This window comes from Triticum urartu, chromosome 1A (genome assembly GCF_056163025.1).
Source record: "Triticum urartu cultivar PI428250 chromosome 1A, HENAU_Tu73, whole genome shotgun sequence".
Classification (NCBI taxonomy): Eukaryota; Viridiplantae; Streptophyta; class Magnoliopsida; order Poales; family Poaceae; genus Triticum; species Triticum urartu.
The window spans coordinates 104,853,503-104,873,192 of NC_141873.1; positions in this window are offsets into that span (position 1 = coordinate 104,853,503).

Below are 19,690 nucleotides of genomic sequence, written 5' to 3' on the forward strand. Positions count from 1 at the left end.
GGGTCCCGACTGTCAGGCACTTCCTTGCCTGCGAAGATGTAGCTGGTGGGTCCCAGCAGTCAGGGGGCGAATAATTTTTTTGCCCAGACGCACTTCCTTGCGTGCGAAGATGTAGCTGGTGGGTCCCAGCAGTCAGGGGGCGAATCGTTTTGGTTTTTTTTGCCCGGACGCACTTCCTTGCATGCGAAGATGTAGCTGGTGGGTCCCAGCAGTCAGGGGGGCGAATCGTTTTTTTTCTTCCGGACGCACTTCCTTGCATGCGAAGGTGTAGCTGGTGGGTCCCAATAGTCAGGGGGGAAACGTTTTTTTCATGAAATACGGTGGCCCGTCTGGTGGGTCCCTGCTGTCAGGTGGAGGAAACATTATTTTCCGCGTAATAAGGAGGCACTTCCTTGCTACGGCCGTGGACCCAGCCGTCAGCCTCTCCACGTACAGTCCACGTCCGATGGAACTCGTTCCTTGACCACGTTGACCACGCCGCACCGAGAGAACCAGGGCAGTGGACGACGGCGAGGCCTAGGAAGGGGACGACGCAGAGCCAGGGAAGACGCAGCAGTGGAAGCCTACGCAGAGAGGAGTACGAGGGTTCACTAGTTCTGCTGCGGTGTGAGGCTGCCGTCGCCGCAGAATAATAGGGGGTGTGGGTGAGTAGAGGGATGGCCTGGCCAGCGGTGGGAGTAGTACGGGGCGGTGAGGCCTCCGCGGCATCACAGCCGGCCACGGGAGGCAGGAGCACGCGACACGACCGGCGCTGCTTTGGACGGCTGGAGCAAGAAGACCAGAGGTTGAGGAAGCACTACGGCCGTTGGATGGACATCGTACGATCACTGCAGCTAGAATCGTTTATATTGACTAAGTTGACAAAGCCCTTGGTACGCGTCAACTTAGTAGGCCCACAACTCGGATTTGGCAGAGAACATATAGCCCATTTTCGATTTGTAAGAATGTACAACCCATTTTTTAATTCTAATGGAATTTACTACAGCCCATTTACAGTTTGTTAAAAGTACAGCCGAACTTCTAGCTAGGACAACGATTAATAATTTCAAACAACTGCTCAAAACAGAATTCAAAAAAATTCCCACATTTTTACGGGATCCGAAATATTTTTATCCGAAATTTCTAGTCAGGTTAAATATAATTTCAAAATAAAGTTGTATTACATTAAAATCCAACGAAATATTGCGCGTGCAACAAGTAATGAAATTAAAATTTTCAAATTGCAAAAATAATATATTTTTCAAACTAATTACGTGTTTGGTGCATAGTAATTGTCCAGTTATTATAATTACATCCCATTTATTATTTCTTAAAGTCCATTTTCTTGTTAAGCCTAGTGCATACCTCCTAGGAAAGTTTGCAGCCCAGCGGGGCGGAGAATAACAAGTTGACCCGGATATTGTGTACAACTCTCGGGCCAGTTGCATTGCTGATGTTGAAAAAAAGCTATTTTTTATACACACATTTAAAAAAAATTGTATAGATAAGGAACATTTTTTATACACACATTTAACAATTTTTAAATACATGATTTACACTTTTTGAAACATATTTTTTAGTCAACAGTGGGCCCACAGCAAGCGGAGGAGGTCACAATACACATATTTTTTAAATACATGATTAACACTTTTTAAAACATATTTTTTAGTCAACAGTGGGCCCACAGCGAGCGGAGGAGGTCACAATACACATATTTTTTAAATACATGATTAACACTTTTGCAAAAAACAATTAGCCCACAGCGAGCCAATTAGCTCTAGTCGGCCCACAGTGGGCCGACATGACCCAATCAGCCCACAGTGGGCCGACAGGGGCCAGTCGGCTAGCTGTAGGCCGACTGGAATCCAATCGGCCGGCTGTGGGCTGACTAGGCCCAGTCGGCCTGCAGCGGGCCGATGGTGTATTATTTTTGAAAAAAATTACATAGCGTAATATTTATGAAAATTAATAAAAAATGTATTATTTAAAAAAATAGCGAAAAAGGCCTGTGTAGTATAGTACAACCTAACATGGTTACTCAGCCCACATTCAGCGACGCCGGAAAGGCCCAAACAAGGCTTCTGTACAACTTTTTGAAGTCACTGAGCTCAATTAATAACTTAAGAAAAAAGTTAGATTACAGTGGAACCTAATTAAAAGCTGTCACGAGCAAATAAATAATTCAACGGGTCCCTCTTGTGCGTGCGTGCGTGTGTGTGTGAGAGAGAGAGATAGAGAGAGAGACCCATTGGCCGATGCTTGTAAATACATCTTTCAGCCATATGCATTGCTGATACTCAGTAAAAACTTATATAGTTGACACAATCATATAGAACATCATAGCACACTGAACTTGCATACAAAAATTTCACACAGGCGGCACAATCAGGATGGAAGCAGTGGATCGCTACGGGAAGGGCTATGTTGAAACCAACGAAGTCGTACATAATGGTTCATCGTCTTTATCAATGACGGAGAAATATCTTGAATGTTGTGCAAAGAAAACAGACAGACAACACAATAAGTTCAGCTAGCACATTAAGTTGACGTACAACCCTTTCTAAAAAAAGTTCAGGTACAAAATTAGAATAGGTCACAATCAAATGTACTGGCATATCAGTGCTTCACACCCATAGCTCGGATTTAACTAGTATCTGACAAGATTCAATTGTTACCTCAAATTAGAGCACATCCAGGCAGCCAGCCTTGCCTCTTCTCCCAAAGAAGCAGTGGCCTCCGCCGCGCGATGGAGTAGGCCCTGTGCCAACCATCGTTCCGAGCAACACGGGGAAAGTCTGACGTTGACTCCTGTAATGGACGTCGTCGACGGACCCTGGCACCAGCGGCGGCGGTAGGACTTCGATTGATGGATTGACCACTTCTTCGACATGCACGAAAACTCGATACAGGTACATCCCTAACGTGGTCCGCGGCGGCCTTGGTGGCGACGAATAGTACAACCCCAGTTCCTGCACCGGTATCTCAACACCAATCACCTTCGGTATGGTGGACGGCTTCTTCATCCATGCCATAACCGTCAGAGCCCAGCTGTCTGGAGGAACAAACATACTTACGAGCTCACCTCCAAGGTCGTTGATAAGCTCGTTCATGGACTCGCTGTTCCAAGCACGTCGAGGCATGCCGTGGAAGGTAAGCTTTGTTAAAAACTCAAGATCAGAGGGCACCGAGCCCCATCCTGGGTGCCACCGATCAAAGCTCACCAGCGCGCCATCGCAGAACAAACACCGGGAAGATTCGAACACACGACTGCGGTCGAAAGTTATCCGGAACCTGACGAAGAAATCAGCCAGTGGCGGACAGACTTCGACGAGCAAGTCACATATTTGGATGCCGTGCGCAATGCCAAGAGCTTTGACAAGGTCATCCAGGGAGACGAGAGGCCGGTCGCCGTTGATGGTTACCATCAGCACTTTGCCGGCAAACTGGTCATCAAGCGCCGCCATGCCACTGTTGAGCGACATCATGTAGCGACCGAAGGCAGGACGGACCTCAGGATCTCCGGCTCGGAGATCCGCGTTGACCGGCGACATGATAGTGCGCTTGAGTACAGGGAGTACAGGAGGGGGATTTGGGGAACTGGAGTAGGAATCGAGATTCCAGAGGTGGGGGAGTGGCGGGAGACTGGGATGAAAAGGTAGCATGAATTTCGAGCACGCGCCAATATGCTCTCGGCGCGCAAGCGCACGAAAACACCGGTGGCGCCCACATGTCGGCCTAAGAGTCCCTATTCTTTCTTTTTTGGAGAGCCCGGCCTTTTTTTCAGGATCTTTTGAGAGCCCGGCCTGAGAGTCATAATTGACATGTTTGGCATTGCGTTACTACTCGGCCCATATTCAACGACACCTCACTGGCCCAAACAAGTGTACATCATCGAAAAGACACTGAGCTCAAATTATATAACTTGAAAAAAGGAGATATACTCTAAACACTGGAGAATGGTGATGCCCTCATTTAGCCCACCAGTAGTTCGAGACAATAAACAGTTCGAAACAACGATATATACATCATTCAAACACTGACTAGTGACTACTACTGACATAAACAACAAGACATGATAGTTCATAAGAAGTCTTGCTACACCACCAAAACGCACCCATCTGCAGCGCTCAGACTCTCGTGATCCAGACGAGAATGACATTCTAAACAGAAGCAACTATTACATAGTAAGAGTGACATAGACGAGGATGACCAAATGACAAGGAATATGCATAACAAAAGAAAGAACTACCCATCCAGAACCAGCAGCAAAGACAACAAAGTCATTCGAAGAGATGATCCAGCACCATCATAATTTGTAGCCCCGCTTCAGCGACCAGTGATCCGGAGACACCAGTACTCCACCCTTTCGATGCAACAGCCCAATTACCTATCAACCTGAAGGCTCGAACCACATCACTGTCTGTCGTAATTGAGACATCCAAGGATCAAAGTTAATTCGGATGCCTTTGTCATTCTCACCTTCTTTTGGCTGCAGGCTGTATCGTTGAGAATCAGGGGAGTTTGCTCCCAAAATCCTAGGGCTCGCCGTGTAGACACAGTTTTCCATAGCAAACACAGCCTCTCTGCCATCAAGGTCCTTGCCAACGGTGATCTCCTGGTTAATCGGATAATTGAGTCTGAGAAACAGAGAGTGTGAACCAAGGCTGTTTACCCGCCTCCAACTAAAAAAATCCTAAAGGCCCCAACAAGCTGGTATCCTGCTCATAGACGTAACAACCACTGTCCGGAGACTCACGTATTACACGGTGCTTGTATACAGTGGGGTTTTTTGCAATATAACTTTTCCGGCTCATGTGTTCGAATGATCATCAGTCTTTTGCGGTCGTCTGATCGAGCGAGGAACCGGTTGTGCTTCCCTGTTTTTGGCAAAGGTGGTGTGATTACAAAGGGCAGTAACTGTAGGGACACTACATCATATCAAAAAGGACAGGCATTGTTAATGTAAGATCAGCATTGTTCAGAGTATGAGTAGGATAATGCAAGAAACAGCATTGGTATGTCCCTGTTGGAACTGGGAGGAAAATACAGGGAAATGTATACTGGGTTCGAAAATATAGAAGTGCCATGCATGGTTATACTCATGTTATCTCGCAATCGATTCTTCATAGGAAACTACCATGTCATGCATGTTATGTAATCATGTTCTGTCCTCACAAACAAATTCTTCAAGGTAACTAACAGACCATGCATTGTTATATACTCGTGTTCTGTGGGCAAACTTTTTGTGAGGATATTATTCTAGCCATTGATTGCTGAAGGGCGAATATAGGTATGTACACATGGTAAGCATTGCAGGATTTCACTACTTCCAAATATAGAGTTCTCCATATGCACAATTACTTCCCTAATGTATGGTTAGATGAAACCAATAGTGTGGTGCATGTTTCTACATCATGAAAATGAGGAAACTAACATCAGAGGAAACAACTTACACGCGACGTCCCAGCAATACGTGGTGCCATCTGCTTTGTCGATCGCGTAGATGATGCCATTGTGTTCAATAGCATCACAGAAGTGTTTATCAGCTTTGACGATGACCCACTGCGAGCCGAGTTGTCTCCATCTAAAGAAGGCACCGACGTAAAGATAGGCGAGTCCACGGTCGAACAAGGCAGTTAGCTTGAAGTCTGCGTAATTCCCATGTCGTGTGGGCACTTGGCAGATTACAATCTTCTGCAAAACAAGGTCCGTCCAACTGACGTAGTAATCTAGACGACTTGGACCGCGATGGTAATACTCTATATAATCCAACGGAGGAAGGATAATCTCATGGGAGGTCTGGAAGTTCACGAGCACCAACTTTTTACCGTCTTCTCTGAAGGCAGCCATCCAGTGGGAGTTCATGCCGACCCAGTACATACCTGCCAAGAAGTTTCGGGCGATGATGATCGGATCGATGTTGAGGGAAATGATGTACGGCGACCCACTACATACCTGCAAAGAAGTTTCGGCTAATGGAGATCGGATTGAAATCGAGGGGCATCATGCACGCTTCCGTATCATGGTGAGCGAATCTCGCAAGACCAGATAGCAGCAAGCAGGGTGTCTTGAAAAGCTTAGGCCTCGCTTCGACGATGGCCGTGTGCATGTCCCTCGAGCATGTAGCCAGCCGTAGGGCACTCAACATATCCATACACGAACAACAGAGGTCGAGGATGTCACTGGGGAGATTGCTCCAATCGCGGCTCATATGGATGCTACGGGGTTCGCGTTCGGCCATGGTGGAGTTTGGAAGGGGGCTTGATTTACGGGGGAGAAGGATGTCATAGCTGGAGCGGCTAGCGAGGGAATAGTGGTACTGGGAGGCGAGTGAGGCGACGGTACACAGGGGCATAGTGAGATGGAGACGGAGAAGGAGATGGAGATGGAGTGGTGCTATGGGAGCGGAGAGGGAGACGAGGCGAGGCGCCAATGTGCTGTACATCGGCGGTGACAGACTGCACTGTGCATAGGGTGAGGCTGACTTTGGTAACCCGAACACGCCGCCTGGACTAGTGTTAGGCGCAGGGTGTTGTCACTTCACTGTGAGGACCGGATGAATAGTATTTTGACCATCAAGTGTACCACAGTTGTACTAATACTACTACTACTAGTAGTAGTAGGTACATGAGTACTCCAGTATTGTATAGCGTAAATAGGTCTCCCGTGCTAGCATGCCTGTTCACTTCATCGTTCAAGTATCGTCCATATTGCGAGCAGAAACAAATTCTCGTGCATGCCCAATCAACACTCTGCCGCGATGCATGCAGTGGTCGTTCTCGTGCATCAAGGACGGCATGCAGATCGTTCCACACTTGAGAAGAGGAAAAATGGAAAGGTAGAACGCGGCAGCAGAGGAAGAGAACGCTGGCTAACGAGGCTGGGAGGGGATCGAGTAGGAAGTTAATGCTCCATGCCTAAAGGTTTTGGGAAAACCTGATTTTCATGAGGTGACTTATACTCACCTAAACGGAGGGAGTATTCCTTAACCAGAGAATGTTGTGTCTCCCGCTCACGCGCTCAAAAAAAAAGCCACGACACATTTTTTATCTGTTTGCGTAGGTCCCACCTATCAGGAAGGATGGGCACGTACATGAACAGGTACGACTCATCAGTCTACCCGCATAGCCTTTTCGTTTAGTCTACCTAGCCGTCTAATCAACTGCCTGCACGCCACTTCTCCCATTTACTCCTTCTCCATCGGGAACCGATTCTCCTCGGCTTCTTCACCTCCCTTCGTCTTCATCTGCATCCAAACCCCACGACGTTCACATTGTTTTAACCTCTTTAAATAATCATCTACTACTTCAGTTAGACTAGCCATCTAATCCTAATTCTCCAAACCATAGCCCCCCGTTCCAGCGGTTCCAAATGGCAAAAGATATCGAGATGCAGGTTTTTAGCGTCCAACATGTCCTCGTCGAAGGCTCAATGTGCATAGTTGCCACCGTCACCGTCCACCCAAGGGTTGTTCGGCAGTGGATCAACAATGTATCCAACTCCCTCAAAAAGGTAGAGACGAGGGTCATCGGTCTCGACGCAGAGTACACGGAGCGTGCCCCTAGGAAGATCCAGCATGCTGCCGTCGTTCAGCTATGCCTCGAAGATGATGTTTTGGTGTACCACATCATACACTCGCCCTCCATACCAGGTGAGCTTCACAATTTCTTGTCTCGGGAGGACGTATACTTCTGTGGGGCAGCCATCGAAGGGGACAAACAGAAGCTGGAGCCATACAACCTTGATTTGAAAAGCATTGTTGACCTACAAACCAGAATCAAAATTCCTGTAGAAGTTTGTGATAAACAGACACCATCCCTATTCGACGTAGCAAATTTTGTGCTCGGTACAAATCTTCAGAAGGGTGACGAGACGGTGGCATTAAGGTCGTTTGGATGGGAGAATTATCCCTTGACGTACGAGCGGATAAAATATGTTGCCTTTGATGCCCGTGTGAGTTTCAAGATAGCTGCAAGGTCCAAAGAGCTTGTTGCGAAGCCGTCTCCCACAGAGAATGAGAAGAAGAAGAAGAAGAAGAAGAAGAAGAAAAGGCTGCACCAGCAGGAGGGCATTATGGATGGATGAACTATTTCCTCTCTTGTAAAAAAATTATTCCCTCTCGGTGTATATTGATATAGATGGACTATTTCGATGGTGTGCATGTCTTTGGAACAGAGTAGTAGCGTGGGTTCGCTTGGCTATAAGGAACTATTTATCCGCATATATAGCTTTCTCTGCTACTCCTTCCAGTGATCGGTATGCAGTGCATGTGTCCGTAGACATGACAGCTTGTCCATGGAAGTTCAACTACAGCGACCATCACGTTTCATCTCACGATTCCCATGACGCCTCTCCAACCCACGGCACCACGCCCCCCGAAGTGTGCCTCACCCCTCTCGGCCGCACCGCCCTTCTGCCTTTGTGTGCATGATATGTGGGCCACCTAAAGTGCGGCAAGCATCAAGTTTCTACCACAGCCACCCGCGATTCCCACGACGCTGCTTGAACCCATGAAACCACACGTCCCCCGACCTGCGGCTCACCCCTCTTGGCCCCACTGCCCCTCTGCCTACGGGAGCATTACATGTGGACCAATCACCTATCGGGTCCACATATTATTGACTCAAAGGTAGGTGTAGTAAGGCGCTGAATCTCAGTCCCGACGGCCCTGAGAGGGAAATGTAACTCCTGCGCCAGGGCTTGTGGTGCTCCCGTAGCACGAACTCGTGCCAAACTCGAGATTTGTTTCTTTACTATACATGCACGCAATGATTTAATGGACATTGTAATCTCAACATGTGATGGGGAGCTCTAAATTTGAATTTGAAACTTACAAAATGAAAAGATTCAAAACAAATAAACTGGGAGAGAGGGAGTATATCGTAGGATGTGTCCCATACAAAATAAGTCCCCTGGTTTGTCACCGCAAAGATGCGGTTAGAATGGAGCACAGTGTCTTCCTACTCGTACGGCATCAAATCGGCCGCAGACAGCATGGTCTGCCTTTGACCGCCATGTGCAAGGTTTGTGCTTTCTTATTCAATCTCATCGTGGTTCCATCATACCAATTCATGCGGTGGCCCGTTGCATGGCTGATCCCAATGTTGGACAAAGGTTCTACGAGAACGGTGTCACCATTGTAAATGTTGTGCAAATTGATGTTGGTACCCTCCCATACATATGCAAGCCAATCTCCACTCGCACCGAGCCTAACCTGCGAAATAGTGGGCAGGGGGAGAATTAGGAAATGGACACGGAAGTAGTATTTAGAATGCATTTACTACGTGATCAAACTCATCTTACCAACTCATCGGAGGAAATCCGAGTGCCCCTCAACGTCGGCATCTCAAGGGGCGTCAACTTGCAACTACGGCCACACCGCGCTGGAGAGACCCCCAAGGAAACATCCTCGTGCGTTCCACGGAACATAAAGATGCATTTGTATGAGTAGTTTATCTTGTGAGAGAAAAGGATGAACGAGGGAAGGCCGTAGAGATAGAGATGGACACTACTACTACCAATGTGCTGGCCCGTGCATTGCAATGGATCCAAAGTAGTAGAATAATACTTGTTCACGTGCTTGAAATATAAGCACTATAGTTTTGATATACATGTCTCAGCAGACATGACAGATTGTCCATGGAAGTTGAACCATGGCGACCATCACATTTCTTGTTTCTACCACTGCCACACCCACACGCGATTCCCACGACGCCGCTCCAACCCACGGCACGACGTCCCCCGACGTGGACATGGATCCTCTGACGTGGCTATCACTGCCTTGCCCTGCCTTTCCTTCGCTGACAGGTGGGACCCACGCTTATGGGTCCCACATGTCAGTGATAGAATGGTTGGATTGTTCGCGTCAGGGGATCCTCATCCCCCTGACATGCCCCTCATCCCTCTCGGCCCACCGCTCCTTTGCCTTTGTGTGCATGATATACTCCTAATATATTACTCCCTCCGTGCCTAATATTTGTCTTTTTTGAGATTTCAAATGGACTATCACATACGGATTATATAGACATATTCTAGTGTTTCTAGCAAGATGCCCGCGCGTTGCACAAAGCTGATGGAAAAGGTAAGCACAACTTATAAATTGATGGATTGAGTACTAGTTACAGTGATGCATATAATTAAGCAAAGGGATCGCACATGTCAGTATTGACTGGAACGAGAATGCAACAGCACAATAAGAATTAAGGCCACGATGATGCGATCGCAGTGGTGGTTACAGAAGGCAAGAAGAAAGATGGATCCATGAACGTATGACCTCCTCCTCCTCAACTTAGTGCGCCGGGCCACCGACCGGCGGCTAAGGAGCGGCGGCTTTTGTGGCGAGGACGAGGTGCTTCTCAGCAAAGGCATCCAAGGCTTCTAGCCGGTTGAGGAAGGCCAACCTCGTAGCGTCCTCACTGGCATTGTAGATACCTATGTACATGATTTGCTCATACATGTGGATGTGTAGGTCGACGAATTCTTGCAGGGCGAGGCGCCTCGCGGCGAGCACGACCTCCAGGTGGACATTCTTCGTGGCGTCGGCGGGCAGTCACAGGGCCACCAGTGCTTGAAAGAGGTTCCGGCCATGGAGGCCGATTAGGGTGGCAGGCAATGAGGAGCCCGGGCGCGCGGGCTGGAGGTGTACGGCGATGTCGTCCACAAGCTTCTTGATGACGATGAAATTTTTGCTGGTGTCAACGATCATCTGGTCCAACTGAGAGTCGTAGTTGGCGTCGACGGCGGCCATCCACCAGCTGGTCTCCAACACCGTCTGGAGACGATCCTCGGTGCCATGCCGCAGGCTGACGTCGTGGACCATCTGGCGTAGCCGCTGGCCGCTCACGCGCATCGCCGCCATGGGTCTGGAGTGAGCTCTTTTGCGCTTAGTGTAGGTGCTTAGGCAAATGCTTAGGTGCGTATGATGTGGTAGATGCATTGGAATGGAGGGGCGCCTTTATATGAGGGCAATGAGGGCAAACTGCGTTGCATTCACATCGTGCAGCCTCTTTTCCCGGACCACCTCCCATTACTTCCCTCATGCATTAATTGAGGAGGATGCATTGGCCGTTCAACATATCGGGAACCGCTACTCCCTCCCTCGTCTGCATTAAAGCCGTATTGGGAACTGCGCCGCCCGCTTTCAAATCGAATACTCCCTCCGTCTAGGTGAGTATTAAGTCATCTTACGAAAACCAAATAGTAAACACATAGGCGTGGTGCATTAACTCTCACGTTGTTTCTTAGGCTAGCCATAGTGGGAGTAACTTAGGTAGTAACTTAACACATGCCAAGACAATTTTGCTTATGTGGCAACTATTTAATGAGGAAAGAGGTGCTTGTGGTAACATAATATGTTATTGTAACATAGCGCTTTAGTCGCTTCGACAGAGACGCGAGAAGACGAGGGAGTAGGCTGGTGCAAACGTAGGGCTGTGTGATTTGACAGCGAGTTACTGCTGGACAGGTGGGGCCCCGTGATTTGACTTTCCATTATCATTTTAACTGTGGTGCTACGACCGGCGTGAGTCTCCCAGATTCCTGACCACCTCCATACAGGTGCCTCTCCCAATGCTCCACCATGTAGTAGAGGCTGGCTCTTGCATGAGAGCCCACTTCTCCACTTTTTCCTTTCCTCTATTTCCTCTACATATGCAAAAATGCCATGTAAAGCGCACTATTGTACTTACTTTTACTTGCTCCTACAGGTGCTTAAGCTTGCCACATAGGCATAAAGTCTGATGTGGCAAGTTATTCAAGAAGAGAGAGACTAGTTTGGTGACCCAAGGAAGAAACGGTGCTGAGCGCGTGTACCTAGGTGAAAAGACAATTTTGAGTCTATAGCTAATTAATTGAAGCAAACTTAGCAACACCATTTCATTGGAAGAGGTCACTCCTTGGCAAATGCAATAAATACTAGTACTCCATGTGTCCCATAATATAAGAACGTTTTTGGCACTACACTAGTGTCAAAAACGTTCTTATATTATGGGACGGAGGGAGTACGAAGAAAGAGATAGAGATGAGTAAAAAATACACTTATAGCCAACCTTGTTGTAGTATGATTGACTAAGTTATGACTATGTATAACATGCCAAACATCAGATAGCCTAACGCACCATGTTAAATCTCCAAGGGCGACACCGCACGAGCGATGCGACGGTCGTGGTAGGCGCGACCGTGATACGGGCTACTGGCGGCCCTTGGATCTGAGATCAAATGGTCGCATGCTAAGTTGCTGAAAATTTGTAGAATAACCCTCCAGGATAGGATATTCACCCATAGGTCTAGAATCACGCCATGCAACCGTTCGATCTCAGATCCAAGGGCTCTCAGAAGCTCGTATCATGGGAGAATGGAAATCCACTACCCTGCCGTTCGCACGCTGGCAGTTCGCTCCTACTCGTCCCCGCACGTCCTTCAATACTATGGCGGTTCGCTCCTAGTCGTCCCGTCCATTCACATTACGGCAGTTCCACTAATCCTAACCCTCCTCCCAAATCCATGGCGTCCCAAATCTCCAGGATCGGCGGTGAGTACAAGGTTAGAACCATCACCGGCGATGAGTTCGACGTCATCTACACCCGTTCTTCCGCGACGGTGAAAGGATGCCTTTCTCGCTTCAGACGCATGTTCGAAAACTCAGATGATGAGTGGGTCGCTGGGCTAGATGTTGAGTACACCACAGTCCTGGGACGAGAGAAGGATCTAAAGGACGAAGAGAGGAAGAAGCCCACCGTGATCCAGGTTTGCGTGCATGACTTATGCTTGGTCTACCAGATATGCCATGCCGACGTTGAGTGCTAGGATTTTAAGGACTTCCTCGGGAGCAACCTAGTCAAATTCGTTACTGTAGACTTTGGTAACGACAAAGAAGTCCTATGTCAGGTAGGCCTCGTTGTAGGCAACACCTTCGACCTCCAGAAGAATCGGCTGGTGTCCTCTCTTCAGTCTTCAATGCTGACCCTGGCAGGAGCCATGGTTCATCCTTCGTACGGTAAACTGGAGAAACCTCCATACACGTTTCATCGTCATGCATGGCAGCGGAATGTACTAGATATAGACCACATCCAGTACGCTGCAATGGATGGCTACCTTTGCTTCAATATCTACAAGGGTTGGATGAAGAGCAATAGACAAGTGTGCGGTTCAAGCAAACAAGTATCGGCCAAGAGGAAGAGGGACAAGGACAAAGTCGAGGACGTGGACGAGGACTCAGAGTAAGGTGGCAGTGTCGTTGCTCATGGTGGTTCTAATGCAGTGTCTACCGGAATAGTTGCAAAGTTTAATTTCAGGTGTGCTTAATTTAATTTGAGGGGTGTGTTGTGCTGAGCCCCGAGCAGAACTATGTTATGTTTCTTCTTGTTACTTTAACTCTTCAGTACGTACATACAAGTATTTCTTACATTTCATCTTTTAGTTGGTACAGTACTACCACTCATTTCTTCACATTATATACGTACAATATATATGGCCAACATCATATAGCCAGCAGTTTAGTTGTCAAAGAATTTCAGGGTGCTTAGTTTTGTCAAAGAATTCCAGGGTGCTTAGTTTTATTTGAGGGGTGGGTTGTGCACTTGTGCTGGACACCATTATTGTGACAAGCCTTTTTAATAGTACTATATGCATAATTTGGCGACGAGCACTCTCTATATGTACCACCTTTTTTTTAATTTCAAGTTTTGCTCCATGGCGCAATCCATAGATACTACTACTGTACAAAAGTGGAGTATATACATATTTTAAAAGGCTAGAGGGCGGGGCAGTCTAGCTCGGTCGGTTTCATGAAAGGCGAGGGCCTTTGTGATTTGACGGCTCATTACTGCTGTCAAATCAAATAGTATTGCGCCGCCCGTTGCACGCCCGGCGCCTCCATTAAACCCCTCCGTTAAACCCGCATGGAAATCAAGAATCCTACTCCGGCCACACGTCCGTTCATGAGCGTGCCGGAATTAAACGCAACACCGGCCGAGCTCCTCCCGTCCGCCCTTAGTTTAAACGAGGCTAGACGCCGGCCAAGCTCCTACCGTCCGCCCTCTATTTACACGAGGCCAGACAGACAGCGGGCAAGAATCGCACCCCTCCGCCGCTCCCCCATCTCCTCCTTCACCATTTTCTCCACTCCTCCGATGGCTTCCGATGAGCCGTTCTCCGGCATATTACCCGGCTGGGTGGCCCGCCGAGCCCTCCGAATACGGGCGAGGCCGCTCCGTGCTTCACCAACCTCGCTTGGCCCGATGGAGCCAGTTGCCGCCCCAAGCAGGCGCATGGTTCAGCAACTCGCCGCTCCAGTTCAGCTCGATGAGGAGTGGCGAATTGCTCCAAGCCGGCACGGTGGCGAGCACGCCGGTACGGGCGCCATCGCTGCCGCGTCGTACCGCGCCACCAGTGTCTGCGGTGGCCTCGCCTCCCGTGTCTGTGGGCGCGCCTCCCGTGCCTGCGGCAGCGCCATGCAGGCAGAGACAGAAGCCGGGTGCGTGGAGAGCGACGAGTCGGTGGCCAGCTTCTCCGTGTCCCCCGCCATCATCGAGGAGAAGTAGAACACGGGAGGCCGCCGCCACTTGGGACCCATGAAGGCCACCGCCAAGGCGACGACCACGGATTCAGGTGGTTTCTTTGCTGCTTCGTCTCTTCCGAGGACCTTCGTCGACCCCGCAAGTGTCTGACGGACATGAGGAACACAAAGGGATCTGCGGGCGGCCATTTAGATTATGTACTCCCTCTCCAGCTGGCGGGGAATTTTTGTTCTAAGAATGGATAAATTGTATGTATCTACAACTAAAATAAGTCTAGATACATCCATTTCTAGGACAAGTATTTCCGGACGTAGGGAGTATTAATTATACAAGAGAGCCGGATTGGCACCTCTTAGTTCATGTAAATGTAATGAAATCCATGATGTTTATATGAAGATCTGGCTTTTTTATACGAAATCCTTCATGCTTATATGAAATCAGTCCGTGTTTGCACGAATTTCATCTGGTTGGTTAGAGTTGTAAAAATGTATGCCGCTGGCGTTTGATGTCGTCCTCCGCTTAAGAAAGCGGGAGGAAATTTGCCGGCTGCCTTTGGAGATGCTCTTTATGCTGGAAATAATAGAGTGACATCCAATCCATTTGAGCTAATTGCCTGTATGATTGTCCCTCTATAGGAAGTTAATTGCATGCACAGTGTACACGTGACTTGCAGGGTGGCTACAGCTTCGTACAGAAAGTTAAAAAGAAACAAGTCCATCCTTAATCTTGTATTCTAAGTACTCTGTGGATTCCACTGTCAGTAAAGTGGCGAAAGAAGTATATATCAAATAAGTAGAGTAATATATAATATAAAAATATAAAGTTAAAAGACAGAATATGAACTCATGTCATCGCGTTGAGAGCATCCGACGCTAACCAGCCCAGCACATTTTTGTCACCACTAGGAAAAGGCCTACTAATGGCGCACCTAATTTGGCCATTAATGGCGCATTAGTGGTGCGCCATTAGTAGCATGCCATTAGTATATTTTACTAATGGTGCACCACAGGTGCGCCATTAGTATCTGGTATACTAATGGCGCACCTCAGATGCACCATTAGTATATACAACAGTGCGCCATTAGTATGCCTCCCAGGGGGCCATGTATACCCAGGTGCTTTGGCATACTAATGGCACACGACAGCAAGATGCGCCATTAGTAACTTTGGCATACTAATGGCGCACTCTTTAATGATGCGCCATTAGTATCCTTTGGCATACTAATGGCGCACTATGATGTGATGCGCCATTAGTATGAATATTAGGTTTTTTTTATTTTTTAGTTTTCTGTTTTTTGCACAGGTTACAAAATGTATAATTGGACAAAATATAGACAGCACGCATCAACAACAGATTGATCGAATACAATAGAAGATTAGTCTCTGAATACAATTCATCATTTTAGTCTCCGAATACAAGTCATCTAGTCTCCGAATTGAAAAGACCGAACAAAGCTAGAACATTATATTACAAGTCTCGAGACCGCGAGTTTGTCTTCACATTACAAGTCGATATCGATCATCTAAACTACCATCACATAGAAGAGAGCTGCGGTCATCACGATGAGCATCATCACGATGAAACTCGTCTTCATCCGGTTCCTCCAACGCTCCCTCCCATCTCCCGCTAGATAGTGGGCATATCTAGATTTGGCCTCGGCCCTAGTGGCGTACCCTTTGTAACTGTTACCGCTGAATCGGTGAACCTGTCTCCGACACTCCTCCCAGTCGTCGTAGACTCCGGGAACCTTACCCTTGTACACGACATACCACGGCATCGCTATGTAGTAGCCAAACGAAACGTTAGTACCAATTCACAGACAATACATAAGCAATATATAAGTATGCAACAGAACGATCGGAAGAGAAAAGCAAGACATTAATAGCATCGATTACATCTTAAGTTGAACGACTCTTGAAACCAAAGAGACATACTACAAGTTCATTAAAGTTTAATTACAACATGAAACTCAAGGGACCGGAGCGTGGATGAAGCCGTCGTCTATCGTGGGAGTCATGAAAGAACGGGCGTTGTCAGCCTGCATTTGTAGGATTGTGTCGATGTCACTGTTGGACGGTTGATTTCTAAGGTAGAACTGCCCCGCGGTACGAAGGACATCTTGATGGATGATTTCTGCAAACTCCGACTGGATGCGAAAGAATTCTTGTCTGATGTCCGCATCCTGGATTGCCGACACGCTCGCGGCCCAATCTTTGAGTCTACTCGGTAGCAGGAGTTGATGATGGTCCCGTACGATCGCCCGCATGTGATGGATGGCGTAGTAGGCACCCTTCTGACCGCCAGGCGGCTGCTTGACGCAGCAGAACATCGTATTGTGGGAGAACACGTGCTTCCCATACTTACGAATAGGCCTGGTGAAGGTGCCTCCAGATTTGATGTAGCCGGGGAGAACATCATCAAGAACCTTCTTGACATTTGTGTAGTCTACGTTCGACTGACGGTCCGGGTCGAAATACGTGGCCATGGAATATTTGGGGCTTAGGAGGATGAGCGTGCAACGTGTGTCACTGCAGAAAACACGGGATGTTAAAAGAAAAACGATCGAAATCTAAGAATTCATATGTTACGGGGCGGTTGAGGGGAGGACTTACTCGGGAAAGTAAGGCACGAGGAAGTTATCCTTATCTTGGTTTGCCAGAATGACGCCTTCGAGGTAAGAACTCGCGACTTGCCGGTCCCCAGCGCTGCCCAAGATCTTGGCACGCATGTAGAAGGGGTCGACTATCACGATGTCCGGGGTCTTGTCGCGAATGATCCGCATCTCCATACTCAGCGAAAATAGCCGAACGAAGGTGTAGTGCAGCGGATGAAGGTTCAACATAGCGTGGATGTCATCAAACCGCAGGACGATCGTACCCCCGATGGAGTTATCCACAAAGCCCTTGCCCTCTGGCACCTTGGCCGCGAAAACCGGGTATGCCACATCCTTCTCTTCGAGACGCCACTTCTCCAAAGAAAGAACACTGTCATGCAGACTCTGCATAGCACCGGTTGCAGCATCAAGCATATTTCTCGGTAGCATCGGCCTACCCGCCACATGCACCCTCCTCTAGATATCCTCAGGTGAAGGTGGCCCGCACCCATGTTAGTCTTTCTTTTGCGTGCCTTCTTCTTCTCCTGTAATGGGACCGAGTTCTGCTCACAGACCGCCTTCTTGAGTGTGTTGGGGCTGATCATATTTCGCACCTCGCCTATCTGAGGCTCGGTGAAGTCGGCAGCTGGAGGCGTCTCCTGAGAGCTGAACTGCAGACGACGCCTGTTGCAACTTGGCTTCTCCACGGTACCAGCTAGATCACGCACGTCTTTTATTGGGTTGGGTTCTTGAGAAGGAGGCCCCATGAAGTCGCCACCGTACCCATGATCGGCAAAGTACTGATCGACGTTGGAAAATGTATCGTCGTCGTCGTCGTTCTGATCCAGCGCCATATGCATGTTTGGATCCAGTGGCATAGGGATGTCCGGCACCATTGCGGCGGTCTTGCCATGGGGCCGACTTGGCGCCGGCACGACTGGCGGTGTTGTCTTTGGGGTGGTGTCCCCCGCCCCCAAACGAATCTGGCTCTTCGGTCAAAGCAGGGGCCAGCTCAGGCAGGCGCTGAGGGTCATCACGTCATCATCGCGGCCCCGACGGGTCGAATCGGAGGTAACAACTTGTCGCAGCCTGGCAGCACCCGAACCAGTTGAACCCTAAACAAGTTGGGTGGCATCTGGGTACCGTGGAACAAGGGGTTGCCCGGTTGAACGATTTTGCCCTTGGCGACATCGACCAACTCGTTGTTCACGAAGTGCAGGAGAGTGCACGGAACATCGGCGGCACCCTGCGAAAACATGTAGGGCGTCAGGGATGCCTAGTCAAAGGCAAGGAGATGAAGTCCTCGGCCGAGAGAGGCTTAATTAGTTACCGTGATGATGGCGTCGAGCTCGGCTAATGTCGAGGCACCGCCAATGGCGGGCGTGCAGTTGACAGAGGGGCCGCTTGCTGCAGAGGTGCCGGCCGACGTACACCCGGGTGCATTAAGCTCCCGTGCCGGCGTCGGAGACACCAATGCTGCCTCCGCCGGAGACACCAATGGCCCCGCCATCGCATTCTGCGAGTTGCTGGCCATGAAGCTAGGAATCGGGGGCGGCCCCTGTTGGCCGCCCGCAATCCACGCACTAATCCCCTGGATCAAGGTAGGCACAATGGCGGTGATCGTCGCTCCGAGTTGTTGTTGCACTTGCTCTTGGACAATCTCCGGAATCCGCGCCACCTGTGCCCTGAGTTCTTGAACCATGCGCGCCTGGCTTTCCGAGCTGGTCTTTTTCTCCTTTCGCCCACCAGTGTTATAGTATGATGACCATTTTGTCGACAAGCCTTTGCCGGCCACACGACCAGCTGACGTCGGCTTACTGAGCTTATCCTTGTTCTTCATTACATTCAATGCCCTATTTAGAGTGGTGTCCCAAGGGTTGCTCTTAGTCGACCCCGCGCTACTGCTTTCAGTCGCCTGCGGAAGGAATGTGAACCATTTAGAAATTTGGGTTCATTAATTAGAATGCAACCATATGGAGCTAATTACGCGGGGGTGTATTCCTTACCAGAACAAGCTCAAGTGCCCTGGTCTTCGGATCCGTGGTAAGCTCCTTTGTTTTCGGGTCCTTCTTGTACCGGGCCCATATAGTGGCGGTAGGCCTTGCTCGGCACGGTCCGCCTCCTCCTTGGCTGCTTGTCACCGTATTTATCAAAGAGGGGCGGTAGGCCTTGCTCGGCACGGTCTGCCTCCTCCTTGTCCCATATAGGCTCCGCCACTCTGTAACCGCCGGGACCGAGTGTGTGTTCCCCTAAGTTTAGCTCCCGCATTTCTTTCCCCCACTTACTTGATTCGGAGCTTGCGGTGCTCGAGCAATTGATCTTGAAGTCGTTGTAGTCATCTTCGATGATCGAAGGATTTTTCTCCTTGATCTTCTCATAACTCTCACCTTTCTCGATCATTCTCTTCACATTGCTTTTCCAAGTAGACATGGCCGTGCTCATCTTCGTGAGGGCAGCATTGTTCACTTTACTCCCTTTGAGGCTTGTGTTTTCAAATTCAGCGGGGAACTTGTATCGTTCGTGCAGCTTCGTGAAGAGGAGGTTGCGCAAATTCCCTCGGTCAGGATGCCTGAGGTTCTTGGTGTTGATCGAGACGGTGCTC